This window comes from Pleurodeles waltl, chromosome 3_1, assembly GCF_031143425.1.
Source record: "Pleurodeles waltl isolate 20211129_DDA chromosome 3_1, aPleWal1.hap1.20221129, whole genome shotgun sequence".
Classification (NCBI taxonomy): Eukaryota; Metazoa; Chordata; class Amphibia; order Caudata; family Salamandridae; genus Pleurodeles; species Pleurodeles waltl.
In genome coordinates, this window is record NC_090440.1 from 595,901,646 (window position 1) to 595,916,958 (window position 15,313).

Consider the following 15,313-nt stretch of genomic DNA (forward strand, 5'->3'; position numbering starts at 1 on the left):
GACACCCTATACACTAATAAGGGATAACTGGGCCTGGTGCAAGGTGCAAGTACCCCTTGGTACTCACTACAAGCCAGTCCAGCCTCCTAGATTGGTTGTGCAGTGGTGGGATAAGTGCTTGAGACTACTTTCCACTCTTGTCATTGTACTTTTCATAAGAGAAAAATATACAAAACAAGGTCATTGTATATACACATAGCCAAAAAGTTTTGCATTTCCTCTTTTCACTCTTTTCTAAGTGCTGAAAAGTACTTCTAACTTTCTAAAAAGTTCTAAAAAGTTTAAAAAGTTTTTTTTCTCTGTCTTTCTAAAAGCTCTGACAAACTTTTTATCTTTTACTATCACTTTAACTCTCTAAAAATGTCTGGCACAGGCCAAAATGTTGATCTGTCCAAACTTGCATATGACAAACTTAGCTGGAAAAGAGCAAGGAGTCTCTGTATAGAGAGAGGTTTGAGTGTAGGGAAGAATCCTTCCTTGGAACTGTTACTTAACATGCTTAGAGAACAGGATAAGGCCATAGGTGCCTCATCTGTTGAAAAAGTACCTAATAGTTCTCAATCTGATTCAGGGACTCCCCCAGGAAAAGATTCAGGAAAAAAACTTCCTAGCCTGCCCATTACTAGACAGTCTAGCATAGTTGGGAATGATGATGAGCCACACCATACAAATAGTGTTGTCCCACATCATAGCAAAAGCATTTATTCTCACCATACTGGTAGTAATGTTTCTGTTAACCAAGCTGTTAGGGTGGCTTCTGTAAGGGACAGGTCTCCTTCTGTTCATTCCCATCATACCTCTGTATCTAGGAATGTCCCTCCCACCAACCCTGATGACAGAATGTTAGAGAGGGAACTCAATAAGTTGAGGGTGGAACAAACCAGACTGAAGCTTAAAAAGCAACAGCTGGATTTGGATAGACAGTCTTTTGAACTAGAGAAGGAAAGACAGAAGTTGGGTTTAGAAACCCATGGTGGCAGCAGCAGTATTCCCCATAGTCATCCTGCAAAAGAGCATGATTCCAGGAATCTGCACAAGATAGTTCCCCCTTATAAGGAGGGGGATGACATTAACAAGTGGTTTGCTGCACTTGAGAGGGCCTGTGTTGTACAGGATGTCCCTCAAAGGCAGTGGGCTGCTATTCTATGGCTATCATTTAGTGGAAAAGGTAGGGATAGGCTCCTTACTGTGAAAGAAAATTATGCTAATAATTTCCAAGTTCTTAAGAATGCACTCCTGGATGGTTATGGCTTAACCACTGAACAGTACAGGATAAAGTTCAGAGAGACCAAAAAGGAGTCTTCACAAGACTGGGTTGATTTCATTGACCATTCAGTGAAGGCCTTGGAGGGGTGGTTACATGGCAGTAAAGTTACTGATTATGACAGCCTGTATAACTTAATCCTGAGAGAGCATATTCTTAATAATTGTGTGTCTGATTTGTTGCACCAATACTTGGTGGACTCTGATCTGACCTCTCCCCAAGAATTGGGAAAGAAGGCAGACAAATGGGTCAGAACAAGAGTGAACAGAAAAGTTCATACAGGGGGTGACAAAGATGGCAACAAAAAGAAGGATGGTAAGTCTTCAGACAAGGGTGGGGACAAATCTAAAAATGAGTCTTCATCAGGCCCACAAAAACACTCTGGTGGGGGTGGTGGGTCCAAATCCTCCTTTAATCAGAACAAGGAAAAGAAACCATGGTGCTATTTATGTAAAATAAAAGGCCATTGGACAACAGATCCCAGTTGTCCAAAGAAAGGCACCACTGCTCCTACCACTACAACCCCTACTGCTACACCTAGTGTCCCTACTAATAGCAGTGGTGGTGGGAGCAAACCTACTAATAGCCAATCCAAGGGAGTAGCTGGGCTCACTTTTGGTAACTTAGTTAGGGTTGGTCTGATTAGGGAGACCACAGAGGCTACTTTAGTCTCTGAAGGGGCTATTGATTTAGCCACTTTGGTTGCTTGCCCCCATAACTTGGAGAAGTACAAGCAACTAACCCTAATAAATGGTGTTGAGGTCCAGGCCTACAGGGACACAGGTGCCAGTGTCACAATGGTGATTGAGAAACTGGTGCACCCTGAACAACACATACTTGGACACCAGTACCAAGTAACCGATGCTCACAACATAACACAAAGCCACCCCATGGCTGTTGTAAATCTCAACTGGGGGGGGTAACTGGTCCAAAGAAAGTTGTGGTAGCTTCAGATTTACCTGTAGACTGTCTATTAGGGAATGATTTGGAGACATCAGCTTGGTCAGATGTGGAGTTGGAGGCCCATGCAGCAATGCTGCGCATCCCAGGCCATATTTTTGCTTTGACAAGGGCTCAGGCCAAAAAGCAAAAAGGACAGGGAAGCTTGGATCCTGGAACAATGGACCAAGTGCTCCCTAAAGCTAGGGCTAGTAGAAGCAAACCACTTCCTACTATCCCTCCCTCTACAGTGGATTCTACTTCTTAGGAAGAAGAATTCCCTCCCTGTGCAGAACCTACACCAGAGGAGCTGGAAGCAGACACTGCTGAGATTTTGGGTGAAGGGGGGCCTGCCAGAGAGGAGCTGGGTGTGGCACAGCAAACCTGTCCCACATTAGAGGGTCTCAGACAGCAAGCTGTCAAACAGGCTAATGGGGATGTCAGTGACTCTCACAGAGTTTACTGGGAGGACAACCTCTAGTACACTGAGCATAGGGATCCTAAACCTGGAGCTGCCAGGAGATTAGTGATTCCTCAGGAGTACAGAAAGTTCCTCCTAACACTGGCACATGACATTCCCCTAGCTGGACACCTGGGTCAAATGAAAACTTGGGACAGATTGGTTCCATTGTTTTGGGACAGATTGGTTCCATTGTTTCATTGGCCTAGGATGTCTGAGGACACAAAGGAATTTTGTAAGTCCTGTGAAACCTGTCAAGCCAGTGGCAAGACAGGTGGCACCCCAAAGGCACCCCTTTTCCCACTGCCTGTGGTTGGGGTTCCCTTTGAAAGGGTAGGGGTTGACATAGTTGGCCCCCTTGACCCTCCTACTGCTTCAGGCAATAGGTTTATCTTGGTGGTAGTGGACCATGTCACAAGATATCCTGAAGCTATTCCTTTAAGGACCACTACAGCTCCTGCAGTGGCAAAGGCCCTCCTGGGAATATTTTCCAGGGTGGGCTTCCCAAAGGAAGTAGTATCAGACAGAGGAAGCAATTTCATGTCTGCATACTTAAAGGCCATGTGGAAGGAGTGTGGTGTAACGTACAAGTTCACAACACCCTATCATCCACAAACAAATGGACTGGTGGAGAGATTTAATAAAACTCTCAAAGGCATGATTATGGGTCTCCCTGAAAAACTCCGCAGGAGATGGGATATCCTTCTACCATGCCTCCTTTTTGCCTACAGGGAGGTACCCCAGAAAGGAGTGGGCTTCAGCCCCTTTGAACTTCTTTTTGGACACCCTGTTAGGGGTCCACTCACACTTGTAAAGGAGGGTTGGGAACAACCTTTAAAAGCTCCTAAGCAGGATATTGTGGACTATGTACTTGGCCTCAGATCAAGGATGGCTGAGTACATGAAAAAGGCCAGTAAAAACCTTCAGGCCAGCCAAGAGCTCCAGAAGCAATGGCATGATCAGAAGGCTGTTTTGGTTCAGTACCAACCAGGGCAGAAAGTGTGGGTCTTGGAGCCTGTGGCCCCAAGAGCACTCCAAGATAAATGGAGTGGTCCCCACACAATTGTTGAAAAGAAGGGAGAAGTCACCTATTTAGTTGACTTAGGCACTGCCAGGAGTCCCCTTAGGGTGCTCCATGTCAACCGCCTGAAACCCTACTATGACAGGGCTGATCTCACCCTGCTCATGGCAACTGATGAGGGACAGGAAGAAGACAGTGATCCTCTACAAGATCTCTTCTCTTCCACAGATCAAGATGCTCTTGTGGAAGTTGTAGTTTTGGCTGATTGTCTTACTGCTGAGCAGAAAGACAATTGCATAAATCTCCTAGATCAATTCTCTGAACTCTTCTCTACTGTGCCAGGTACCACTTCTTGGTGTGAGCACACTATAGATACTGGAGACAGTTTACCTGTCAAAAGTAAGATCTATAGGCAGCCTGACCATGTCAGGGACTGCATAAAGCAAGAGGTCCAGAAAATGTTAGAACTAGGAGTAGTTGAGCACTCTGACAGTCCATGGGCTTCTCCTGTGGTACTGGTACCAAAACCCCATTCCAAAGATGGAAAGAAGGAAATGCGGTTTTGTGTAGACTATAGAGGTCTCAACTTGGTAACCAAAACTGATGCTCACCCTATACCCAGGGCAGATGAGCTCATAGATACACTGGCATCTGCCAAGTATCTAAGCACTTTTGATTTGACTGCAGGGTATTGGCAGATCAAATTGTCAGAAGATGCTAAACCTAAGACTGCATTTTCTACCATTGGAGGACATTACCAGTTTACTGTAATGCCTTTTGGTTTGAAAAATGCACCTGCCACTTTTCAGAGGTTGGTGAACACAGTCCTGCAAGGGCTGGAAGCTTTCAGTGCAGCATTTCTGGACGATATAGCTGTCTTTAGCTCCAGCTGGGATGATCACCTGGTCCACCTATGGAAAGTTTTGGAGGCCCTGCAAAAGGCAGGCCTCACTATCAAGGCTTCAAAGTGCCAGATAGGGCAGGGTAAAGTGGTTTATCTGGGACACCTTGTTGGTGGGGAACAGATTGCACCACTTCAGGGGAAAATCCAAACTATTATTGATTGGATTCCCCCTACCACTCAGACTCAGGTGAGAGCCTTCCTAGGCCTCACTGGGTATTACAGGAGGTTCATTAAGAACTATGGCTCCATTGCAGCCCCTCTTAATGACCTCACATCCAAGAAAATGCCTAAAAAGGTATTATGGACAGCAAACTGTCAGAAAGCTTTTGAGGAGCTGAAGCAGGCCATGTGCTCTGCACCTGTCCTGAAAAGCCCTTGTTACTCTAAAAAATTCTATGTCCAGACTGATGCATCTGAATTAGGAGTAGGGGCAGTCCTATCACAACTTAATTCTGAGGGCCAGGATCAACCTGTTGCTTTTATTAGTAGAAGGTTGACCCCTAGAGAAAAGCGTTGGTCTGCCATTGAGAGGGAGGCCTTTGCTGTGGTCTGGGCTCTGAAGAAGTTGAGGCCATACCTGTTTGGCACTCACTTCATTGTTCAGACAGACCACAAACCTCTACTTTGGCTAAAACAAATGAAAGGTGAAAATCCTAAATTGTTGAGGTGGTCCATATCCCTACAGGGAATGGACTATACAGTGGAACATAGACCTGGGAGTAGCCACTCCAATGCAGATGGATTCTCCAGATATTTCCACTTAGACAATGAAGACTCATCAGGTCATGGCTAGTCTTATTGTCCTTCGTTTGGGGGGGGGTTGTGTAGGAAAGTACCATCTTGCCTGGCATGTTACCCCCATTTTTCACTGTATATATGTTGTTTTAGTTGTATGTGTCACTGGGACCCTGGTAACCCAGGGCCCCAGTGCTCATAAGTGTGCCTGAATGTGTTACCTGTGTAGTGACTAACTGTCTCACTGAGGCTCTGCTAATCAGAACCTCAGTGGTTATGCTCTCTCATTTCTTTCCAAATTGTCACTGACAGGCTAGTGACCATTTTTACCAATTTACATTGGCTTACTGGAACACCCTTATAATTCCCTAGTATATGGTACTGAGGTACCCAGGGTATTGGGGTTCCAGGAGATCCCTATGGGCTGCAGCATTTCTTTTGCCACCCATAGGGAGCTCTGACAATTCTTACACAGGCCTGCCACTGCAGCCTGAGTGAAATAACGCCCACGTTATTTCACAGCCATTTTACACTGCACTTAAGTAACTTATAAGTCACCTATATGTCTAACCTTTACCTGGTAAAGGTTAGGTGCAAAGTTACTTAGTGTGAGGGCACCCTGGCACTAGCCAAGGTGCCCCCACATTGTTCAGAGCCAATTCCCTGAACTTTGTGAGTGCGGGGACACCATTACACGCGTGCACTACATATAGGTCACTACCTATATGTAGCTTCACAATGGTAACTCCGAATATGGCCATGTAACATGTCTATGATCATGGAATTGCCCCCTCTATGCCATCCTGGCATAGTTGGCACAATCCCATGATCCCAGTGGTCTGTAGCACAGACCCTGGTACTGCCAAACTGCCCTTCCTGGGGTTTCACTGCAGCTGCTGCTGCTGCCAACCCCTCAGACAGGCAGCTGCCCTCCTGGGGTCCAGCCAGGCCTGGCCCAGGATGGCAGAACAAAGAACTTCCTCTGAGAGAGGGTGTGACACCCTCTCCCTTTGGAAAATGGTGTGAAGGCAGGGGAGGAGTAGCTTCCCCCAGCCTCTGGAAATGCTTTGTTGGGCACAGAGGTGCCCAATTCTGCATAAGCCAGTCTACACCGGTTCAGGGACCCCTTAGCCCCTGCTCTGGCGCGAAACTGGACAAAGGAAAGGGGAGTGACCACTCCCCTGACCTGCACCTCCCCTGGGAGGTGTCCAGAGCTCCTCCAGTGTGCTCCAGACCTCTGCCATCTTGGAAACAGAGGTGCTGCTGGCACACTGGACTGCTCTGAGTGGCCAGTGCCACCAGGTGACGTCAGAGACTCCTGCTGATAGGCTCCTTAAGGTGTTAGTAGCCTATCCTCTCTCCTAGGTAGCCAAACCCTCTTTTCTGGCTATTTAGGGTCTCTGTCTCAGGGGAAACTTTAGATAACGAATGCAAGAGCTCATCCGAGTTCCTCTGCATCTCTCTCTTCACCTTCTGCCAAGGAATCGACTGCTGACCGCGCTGGAAGCCTGCAAACCTGCAACATAGTAGCAAAGACGACTACTGCAACTCTGTAACGCTGATCCTGCCGCCTTCTCGACTGTTTTCCTGCTTGTGCATGCTGTGGGGGTAGCCTGCCTCGTTTCTGCACCAGAAGCTCCGAAGAAATCTCCCGTGGGTCGACGGAATCTTCCCCCTGCAACCGCAGGCACCAAAAAGCTGCATTACCGGTCCCTTGGGTCTCCTCTCAGCACAACGAGCGAGGTCCCTCGAATCCAGCGACTCTGTCCAAGTGACCCCCACAGTCCAGTGACTCTTCAGTCCAAGTTTGGTGGAGGTAAGTCCTTGCCTCACCTCGCTGGGCTGCATTGCTGGGAACCGCGACTTTGCAGCTACTCCGGCCCCTGTGCACTTCCGGCGGAAATCCTTTGTGCACAGCCAAGCCTGGGTCCACGGCACTCTAACCTGCATTGCACGACTTTCTAAGTTGGTCTCCAGCGACGTGGGACTCCTTTGTGCAACTTCGGCGAGCACCGTTTCACGCATCCTCGTAGTGCCTGTTTCTGGCACTTCTCCGGGTGCTACCTGCTTCAGTGAGGGCTCTTTGTCTTGCTCGACGTCCCCTCTCTCTTCAGGTCCGATTTGCGACCTCCTGGTCCCTCCTGGGCCCCAGCAGCGTCCAAAAACGCCAAACGCACGATTTGCAGCTAGCAAGGCTTGTTGGCGTTCTTTCGGCGGGAAAACACTTCTGCACGACTCTCCACGGCGAGAGGGATCCGTCCACCAAAGGGGAAGTGTAGGAGGCTGGACTGGCTTGTAGTGAGTACCAAGGGGTACTTGCACCTTGCACCAGGCCCAGTTATCCCTTATTAGTGTATAGGGTGTCTAGCAGCTTAGGCTGATAGATAATGGTAGCTTAGCAGAGCAGCTTAGGCTGAACTAGGAGACGTGTGAAGCTACTACAGTACCACTTAGTGTCATATGCACAATATCATAAGAAAACACAATACACAGTTATACTAAAAATAAAGGTACTTTATTTTTATGACAATATGCCAAAGTATCTTAGAGTGTACCCTCAGTGAGAGGATAGGAAATATACACAAGATATATATACACAATAGCAAAAATATGCAGTATAGTCTTAGAAAACAGTGCAAACAATGTATAGTTACAATAGGATGCAATGGGGAAACATAGGGATAGGGGCAACACAAACCATATACTCCAAAAGTGGAATGCGAACCACGAATGGACCCCAAACCTATGTGACCTTGTAGAGGGTCGCTGGGACTATTAGAGAATAGTGAGAGTTAGCAAAATAACCCTCCCCAAGACCCTGAAAAGTGAGTGCAAAGTGCACTAAAGTTCCCCTAAGGACAAAATAGTCGTGTTAGAGGAATAATGCAGGAAAGACACAAACCAGCAATGCAACAACTGTGGATTTCCAATCTAGGGTACCTGTGGAACAAGGGGACCAAGTCCAAAAGTCACAAGCAAGTCGGAGATGGGCAGATGCCCAGGAAATGCCAGCTGCGGGTGCAAAGAAGCTTCAACTGGACAGAAGAAGCTGAGGTTTCTGCAGGAACGAAAAGGGCTAGAGACTTCCCCTTTGGTGGACTGATCCCTCTTGCCTTATCGAGTTGTGCAGAAGTGTTTTCCCGCCGGAAGGACGCCAACAAGCCTTGCTACACGCAAATCGTGTGTTTGGCGTTTTTGGACGCTGCTGGGGCCCAGGAGGGACCAGGAGGTCGCAAATTGGACCTGCAGAGAGAGGAGACGTCGAGCAAGACAAAGAGCCCTCACTAAAGCAGGTAGCACCCGGAGAAGTGCCAGAAACAGGCACTACGAAGATGCGTGAAACGGTGCTCGCCGAAGTTGCACAAAGGAGTCCCACGTCGCCGGAGACCAACTTAGAAAGTCGTACAATGCAGGTTAGAGTGCCGTGGACCCAGGCTTGGCTGTGCACAAAGGATTTCCGCCGGAAGTGCACAGGGGCCGGAGTAACTGCAAAGTCGCGGTTCCCAGCAATGCAGCCCAGCGAGGTGAGGCAAGGACTTACCTCCACCAAACTTGGGCTGAAGAGTCACTGGACTGTGGGGGTCACTTGGACAGCGTCGCTGGATTCGAGGGACCTCGCTCGTCGTGCTGAGAGGAGACCCAAGGGACCGGTAATGCAGCTTTTTGGTGCCTGCGGTTGCAGGGGGAAGATTCCGTCGACCCACGGGAGATTTCTTCGGAGCTTCTGGTGCAGAGAGGAGGCAGGCTACCCCCACAGCATGCACAAGCAGGAAAACAGTCGAGAAGGCGGCAGGATCAGCGTTACAGAGTTGCAGTAGTCGTCTTTGCTACTATGTTGCAGGTTTGCAGGCTTCCAGCGCGGTCAGCGGTCGTTTCCTTATCAGAAGGTGAAGAGAGAGATGCAGAGGAACTCGGCTGAGCTCATGCATTCGTTATCTAAAGTTTCCCCAGAGACAGAGACCCTAAATAGCCAGAAAAGAGGGTTTGGCTACCTAGGAGAGAGGATAGGCTACTAACACCTGAAGGAGCCTATCAGCAGGAGTCTCTGACGTCACCTGGTGGCACTGGCCACTCAGAGCAGTCCAGTGTGCCAGCAGCACCTCTGTTTCCAAGATGGCAGAGGTCTGGAGCACACTGGAGGAGCTCTGGACACCTCCCAGGGGAGGTGCAGGTCAGGGGAGTGGTCACTCCCCTTTCCTTTGTCCAGTTTCGCGCCAGAGCAGGGGCTAAGGGGTCCCTGAACCGGTGTAGACTGGCTTATGCAGAATTGGGCACATCTGTGCCCAAGAAAGCATTTCCAGAGGCTGGGGGAGGCTACTCCTCCCCTGCCTTCACACCATTTTCCAAAGGGAGAGGGTGTCACACCCTCTCTCAGAGGAAGTTCTTTGTTCTGCCATCCTGGGCCAGGCCTGGCTGGACCCCAGGAGGGCAGATGCCTGTCTGAGGGGTTGGCAGCAGCAGCAGCTGCAGTGAAACCCCAGGAAGGGCAGTTTGGCAGTACCAGGGTCTGTGCTACAGACCACTGGGATCATGGGATTGTGCCAACTATGCCAGGATGGCATAGAGGGGGCAATTCCATGATCATAGACATGTTACATGGCCATATTCGGAGTTACCATGGTGAAGCTACATATAGGTAGTGACCTATATGTAGTGCACACGTGTAATGGTGTCCCCGCACTCACAAAGTTCAGTGAATTGGCTCTGAACAATGTGGGGGCACCTTGGCTAGTGCCAGGGTGCCCACACACTAAGTAACTTTGCACCTAACCTTTACCAGGTAAAGGTTAGACATATAGGTGACTTATAAGTTACTTAAGTGCAGTGTAAAATGGCTGTGAAATAACGTGGACGTTATTTCACTCAGGCTGCAGTGGCAGGCCTGTGTAAGAATTGTCAGAGCTCCCTATGGGTGGCAAAAGAAATGCTGCAGCCCATAGGGATCTCCTGGAACCCCAATACCCTGGGTACCTCAGTACCATATACTAGGGAATTATAAGGGTGTTCCAGTAAGCCAATGTAAATTGGTAAAATTGGTCACTAGCCTGTTAGTGACAATTTGAAAGTAATGAGAGAGCATAACCACTGAGGTTCTGGTTAGCAGAGCCTCAGTGAGACAGTTAGGCACCACACAGGGAACATATACATGCACACCTATGAGCACTGGGGCCCTGTGTGACAGGGTCCCAGTGACACATACATATAGGCCACAACCCTATGAGCACTGGGGTCCTGACTAGCAGGATCCCAGTGACACATAACAAACATACTGAAAACATAGTATTTTCACTATGAGCACTGAGGCCTGGCCATCAGGATCCCAGTGAGACAGTGAAAACAGTGACAAACACCCTGACATACACACACAAACAGGCCAAAAGTGGGGGTAACAAGGCTAGAAAGAGGCTACCTTCTCACACAACCCCCCCCCCCAAACGAAGGACAATAAGGCTAACCTTGGCCAGTTGAGACTTTATTGTCTAAGTGGTGATAAGTAGAGAGTAGCTCTGCAATAGACTGGTTACTCCCTTTATCATCCACTATATGGTTACTTCCCTGTGGGGATGTAAACCACCCTGTTTGAAGTTTTTTAGCTAAGCAACAATGTGAAGATGTATTTTCAGAGTTTCTATCAGTAAGTTTTAGTTTAGAGCAGTGGGAATTGTCCACTGAACCTATTTGTAGTGATGGAAATGCCAGACAGGGATGCTGTCTCAGAAAAGCCATAGCTGGGCAAAAACTTTGTCCATATGGCTGGAAGAGAGAACAGGGATGCTGTTTCTCTTGGGTTGGAGCAGGGCAGGGATGCTGTCCTATCAGCTCCACACTAGGGCAGGGATGCTGTCCTAAGTGTTGTGAGGCAGTGCACAGTTTCTGCACTAAAGTTTCTCTGGGAGGGTTGGAGGGATACTCCATGTTAACTAAAATGGTGCTCTTTTTCTCACCAATGTTAGTTATCCCACAGAGAGGTACTTCCACCTCAGGGAGTACAGTTTTGCCAACTGATGATTCCCTTGGAACAGGTGCCACCCCAGGAGAGGTTTCTCCCACCACAGGAATGGTATCCTGAATGGTAGGGTGGTTAGGGGATACTGTGATACCCTTTTTACCTGTTGATGGAGAGGGTTCCTGAGTTTTCAGGCCTTCTCTCCTTTGCTTTTTCATTTCAGTAGAAATGAGAGGGAACAATTCCTCAGGGATGCCCAGCATGGCTGCATGGGCATAAAACTCTACATCAGCCCAACCTGAGGCCTCTAGGTCATTACCTAAGAGACAGTCTACAGGTAAGCTAGGTGATACCACCACCTGCTTAGGGCCAGTAACTCCACCCCAACTAAACTGAATTATAGCTAAGGGAAGAAACTTAGTGGAGTTATGGACATCAATAATCTTATACTGTTGTCCAATGATGTGTTGATCAGGGTGCACTAGGTTTTCAGTCACCAAAGTGAAACTGGCACCTGTGTCCCTGTAGGCCAAGGCCTCAACACCATTTATTGAAACTGTCTGCCTGTACTTATCCATTGTAAGGGGACAAGGAGCCAGTGTGGCAAGGCCAATGCCACTAGGTGTGACAGAAACTGTCTTGGGACTGATTACATCAGTTTTCACTATGGACCCATAAGTGAACCCAACTACACCCTTTGCTTGACTGTTGCCAGCAGTCCCACCACTAGTACCACTACTGCTAGGGGCACTAGAGCTTGATGTATTAGTGGTGGTAGGCTCAGGGGGTTTACCTGGACAGGACTTATCCCCTGGCCTATGGCCTCTGTTTTTACACACAAAGCACCAAGGCTTTTTAATGTGTGCAGGTTGAGAAGAAGAGGAAGAATTAGTTTTATCCCCACCCTCTGAAGAGTGTTTAAGATTTGAAGTGGGATCTTTGGTTTTACCCTTATCCCCATGCTTATCTTGATATTTTTCACCATCTTTCTTCTTATTGCCATCTTTGTCACCCCCTGTATGAACTTTTCTGTTCACCCTTGTTCTGACCCATTTGTCTGCTTTCTTTCCCAATTCTTGGGGAGAGGTCAGATCAGAGTCTACCAGGTACTGGTGCAACAAATCAGACACACAATTATTAAGTATATGCTCTCTCAGGATTGTGTTATACAGGCTTTCATAATCAGTAACTTTACTGCCATGTAACCACCCCTCCAAGGCCTTCACTGAATGGTCAATGAAATCAACCCAGTCTTGTGAAGACTCCTTTTTGGTCTCTCTGAACTTTATCCTGTACTGTTCAGTGGTTAAGCCATAACCATCCAGGAGTGCATTCTTAAGAAATTGGAAATTATTAGCATCATTTTCTTTCACAGTAAGGAGCCTATCCCTACCTTTTCCACTAAATGATAGCCATAGGATAGCAGCCCACTGCCTTTGAGGGACATCCTGTACAACACAGGCCCTCTCAAGTGCAGCAAACCACTTGTTAATGTCATCCCCCTCCTTATAAGGGGGAACTATCTTGTGCAGATTCCTGGAATCATGCTCTTTTGCAGGATGACTATGGGGAATACTGCTGCTGCCTCCATGGGTGTAGGAAAGTACCATCTTGCCTGGCATGTTACCCCCATTTTTCACTGTATATATGTTGTTTTAGTTGTATGTGTCACTGGGACCCTGGTAACCCAGGGCCCCAGTGCTCATAAGTGTGCCTGTATGTGTTACCTGTGTAGTGACTAACTGTCTCACTGAGGCTCTGCTAATCAGAACCTCAGTGGTTATGCTCTCTCATTTCTTTCCAAATTGTCACTGACAGGCTAGTGACCATTTTTACCAATTTACATTGGCTTACTGGAACACCCTTATAATCCCCTAGTATATGGTACTGAGGTACCCAGGGTATTGGGGTTCCAGGAGATCCCTATGGGCTGCAGCATTTCTTTTGCCACCCATAGGGAGCTCTGACAATTCTTACACAGGCCTGCCACTGCAGCCTGAGTGAAATAACGTCCACGTTATTTCACAGCCATTTTACACTGCACTTAAGTAACTTATAAGTCACCTATATGTCTAACCTTTACCTGGTAAAGGTTAGGTGCAAAGTTACTTAGTGTGAGGGCACCCTGGCACTAGCCAAGGTGCCCCCACATTGTTCAGAGCCAATTCACTGAACTTTGTGAGTACGGGGACACCATTACACGCGTGCACTACATATAGGTCACTACCTATATGTAGCTTCACCATGGTAACTCCGAATATGGCCATGTAACATGTCTATGATCATGGAATTGCCCCCTCTATGCCATCCTGGCATTGTTGGTACAATTCCATAATCCCAGTGGTCTGTAGCACAGACCCTGGTACTGCCAGACTGCCCTTCCTGGGGTTTCTCTGCAGCTGCTGCTGCTGCCAACCCCTCAGACAGGCATCTGCCCTCCTGGGGTCCAGCCAGGCCTGGCCCAGGATGGCAGAACAAAGAACTTCCTCTGAGAGAGGGTGTGACACCCTCTCCCTTTGGAAAATGGTGTGAAGGCAGGGGAGGAGTAGCCTCCCCCAGCCTCTGGAAATGCTTTGTTGGGCACAGAGGTGCCCAATTCTGCATAAGCCAGTCTACACCGGTTCAGGGACCCCTTAGCCCCTGCTCTGGCGCGAAACTGGACAAAGGAAAGGGGAGTGACCACTCCCCTGACCTGCACCTCCCCTGGGAGGTGTCCAGAGCTCCTCCAGTGTGCTCCAGACCTCTGCCATCTTGGAAACAGAGGTGCTGCTGGCACACTGGACTGCTCTGAGTGGCCAGTGCCACCAGGTGACGTCAGAGACTCCTTGTGATAGGCTCCTTCAGGTGTTAGTAGCCTTTCCTCTCTCCTAGGTAGCCAAACCCTCTTTTCTGGCTATTTAGGGTCTCTGTCTCTGGGGAAACTTTAGATAACGAATGCATGAGCTCAGCCAAGTTCCTCTGCATCTCCCTCTTCACCTTCTGATAAGGAATCGACCGCTGACCGCGCTGGAAGCCTGCAAACCTGCAACATAGTAGCAAAGACGACTACTGCAACTCTGTAACGCTGATCCTGCCGCCTTCTCGACTGTTTTCCTGCTTGTGCATGCTGTGGGGGTAGTCTGCCTCCTCTCTGCACCAGAAGCTCCGAAGAAATCTCCCGTGGGTCGACGGAATCTTCCCCCTGCAACCGCAGGCACCAAAAAGCTGCATCTCCGGTCCCTTGGGTCTCCTCTCAGCACGACGAGCGAGGTCCCTCGAATCCAGCGACACCGTCCAAGTGACCCCCACAGTCCAGTGACTCTTCAGCCCAAGTTTGGTGGAGGTAAGTCCTTGCCTCACCTCGCTGGGCTGCATTGCTGGGAACCGCGACTTTGCAAGCTTCTCCGGCCCCTGTGCACTTCCGGCGGAAATCCTGTGTGCACAGCCAAGCCTGGGTCCACGGCACTCTAACCTGCATTGCACGACTTTCTAAGTTGGTCTCCGGCGACGTGGGACTCCTTTGTGCAACTTCGGCGAGCACCGTTTCACGCATCCTCGTAGTGCCTGTTTCTGGCACTTCTCCGGGTGCTACCTGCTTCAGTGAGGGCTCTTTGTCTTGCTCGACGTCCCCTCTCTCTGCAGGTCCAATTTGCGACCTCCTGGTCCCTCCTGGGCCCCAGCAGCGTCCAAAAACGCCAAACGCACGATTTGCGTGTAGCAAGGCTTGTTGGCGTCCATCCGGCGGGAAAACACTTCTGCACGACTCTCCAAGGCGTGCGGGATCCATCCTCCAAAGGGGAAGTCTCTAGCCCTTGTCGTTCCTGCAGTATTCACAGTTCTTCAGCCTAGTAAGAGCTTCTTTGCACCAACCGCTGGCATTTCTTGGGCATCTGCCCATCTCCGAGCTGCTTGTGACTTTTGGACTTGGTCCCCTTGTTCCACAGGTACCCTCAGTCAGGAATCCATCGTTGTTGCATTGCTGATTTGTGTTTTCCTTGCATTTTTCCTCTAACACGACTATTTTGTCCTTAGGGGAACTTTGGTGCACTTTGCACTCACTTTTC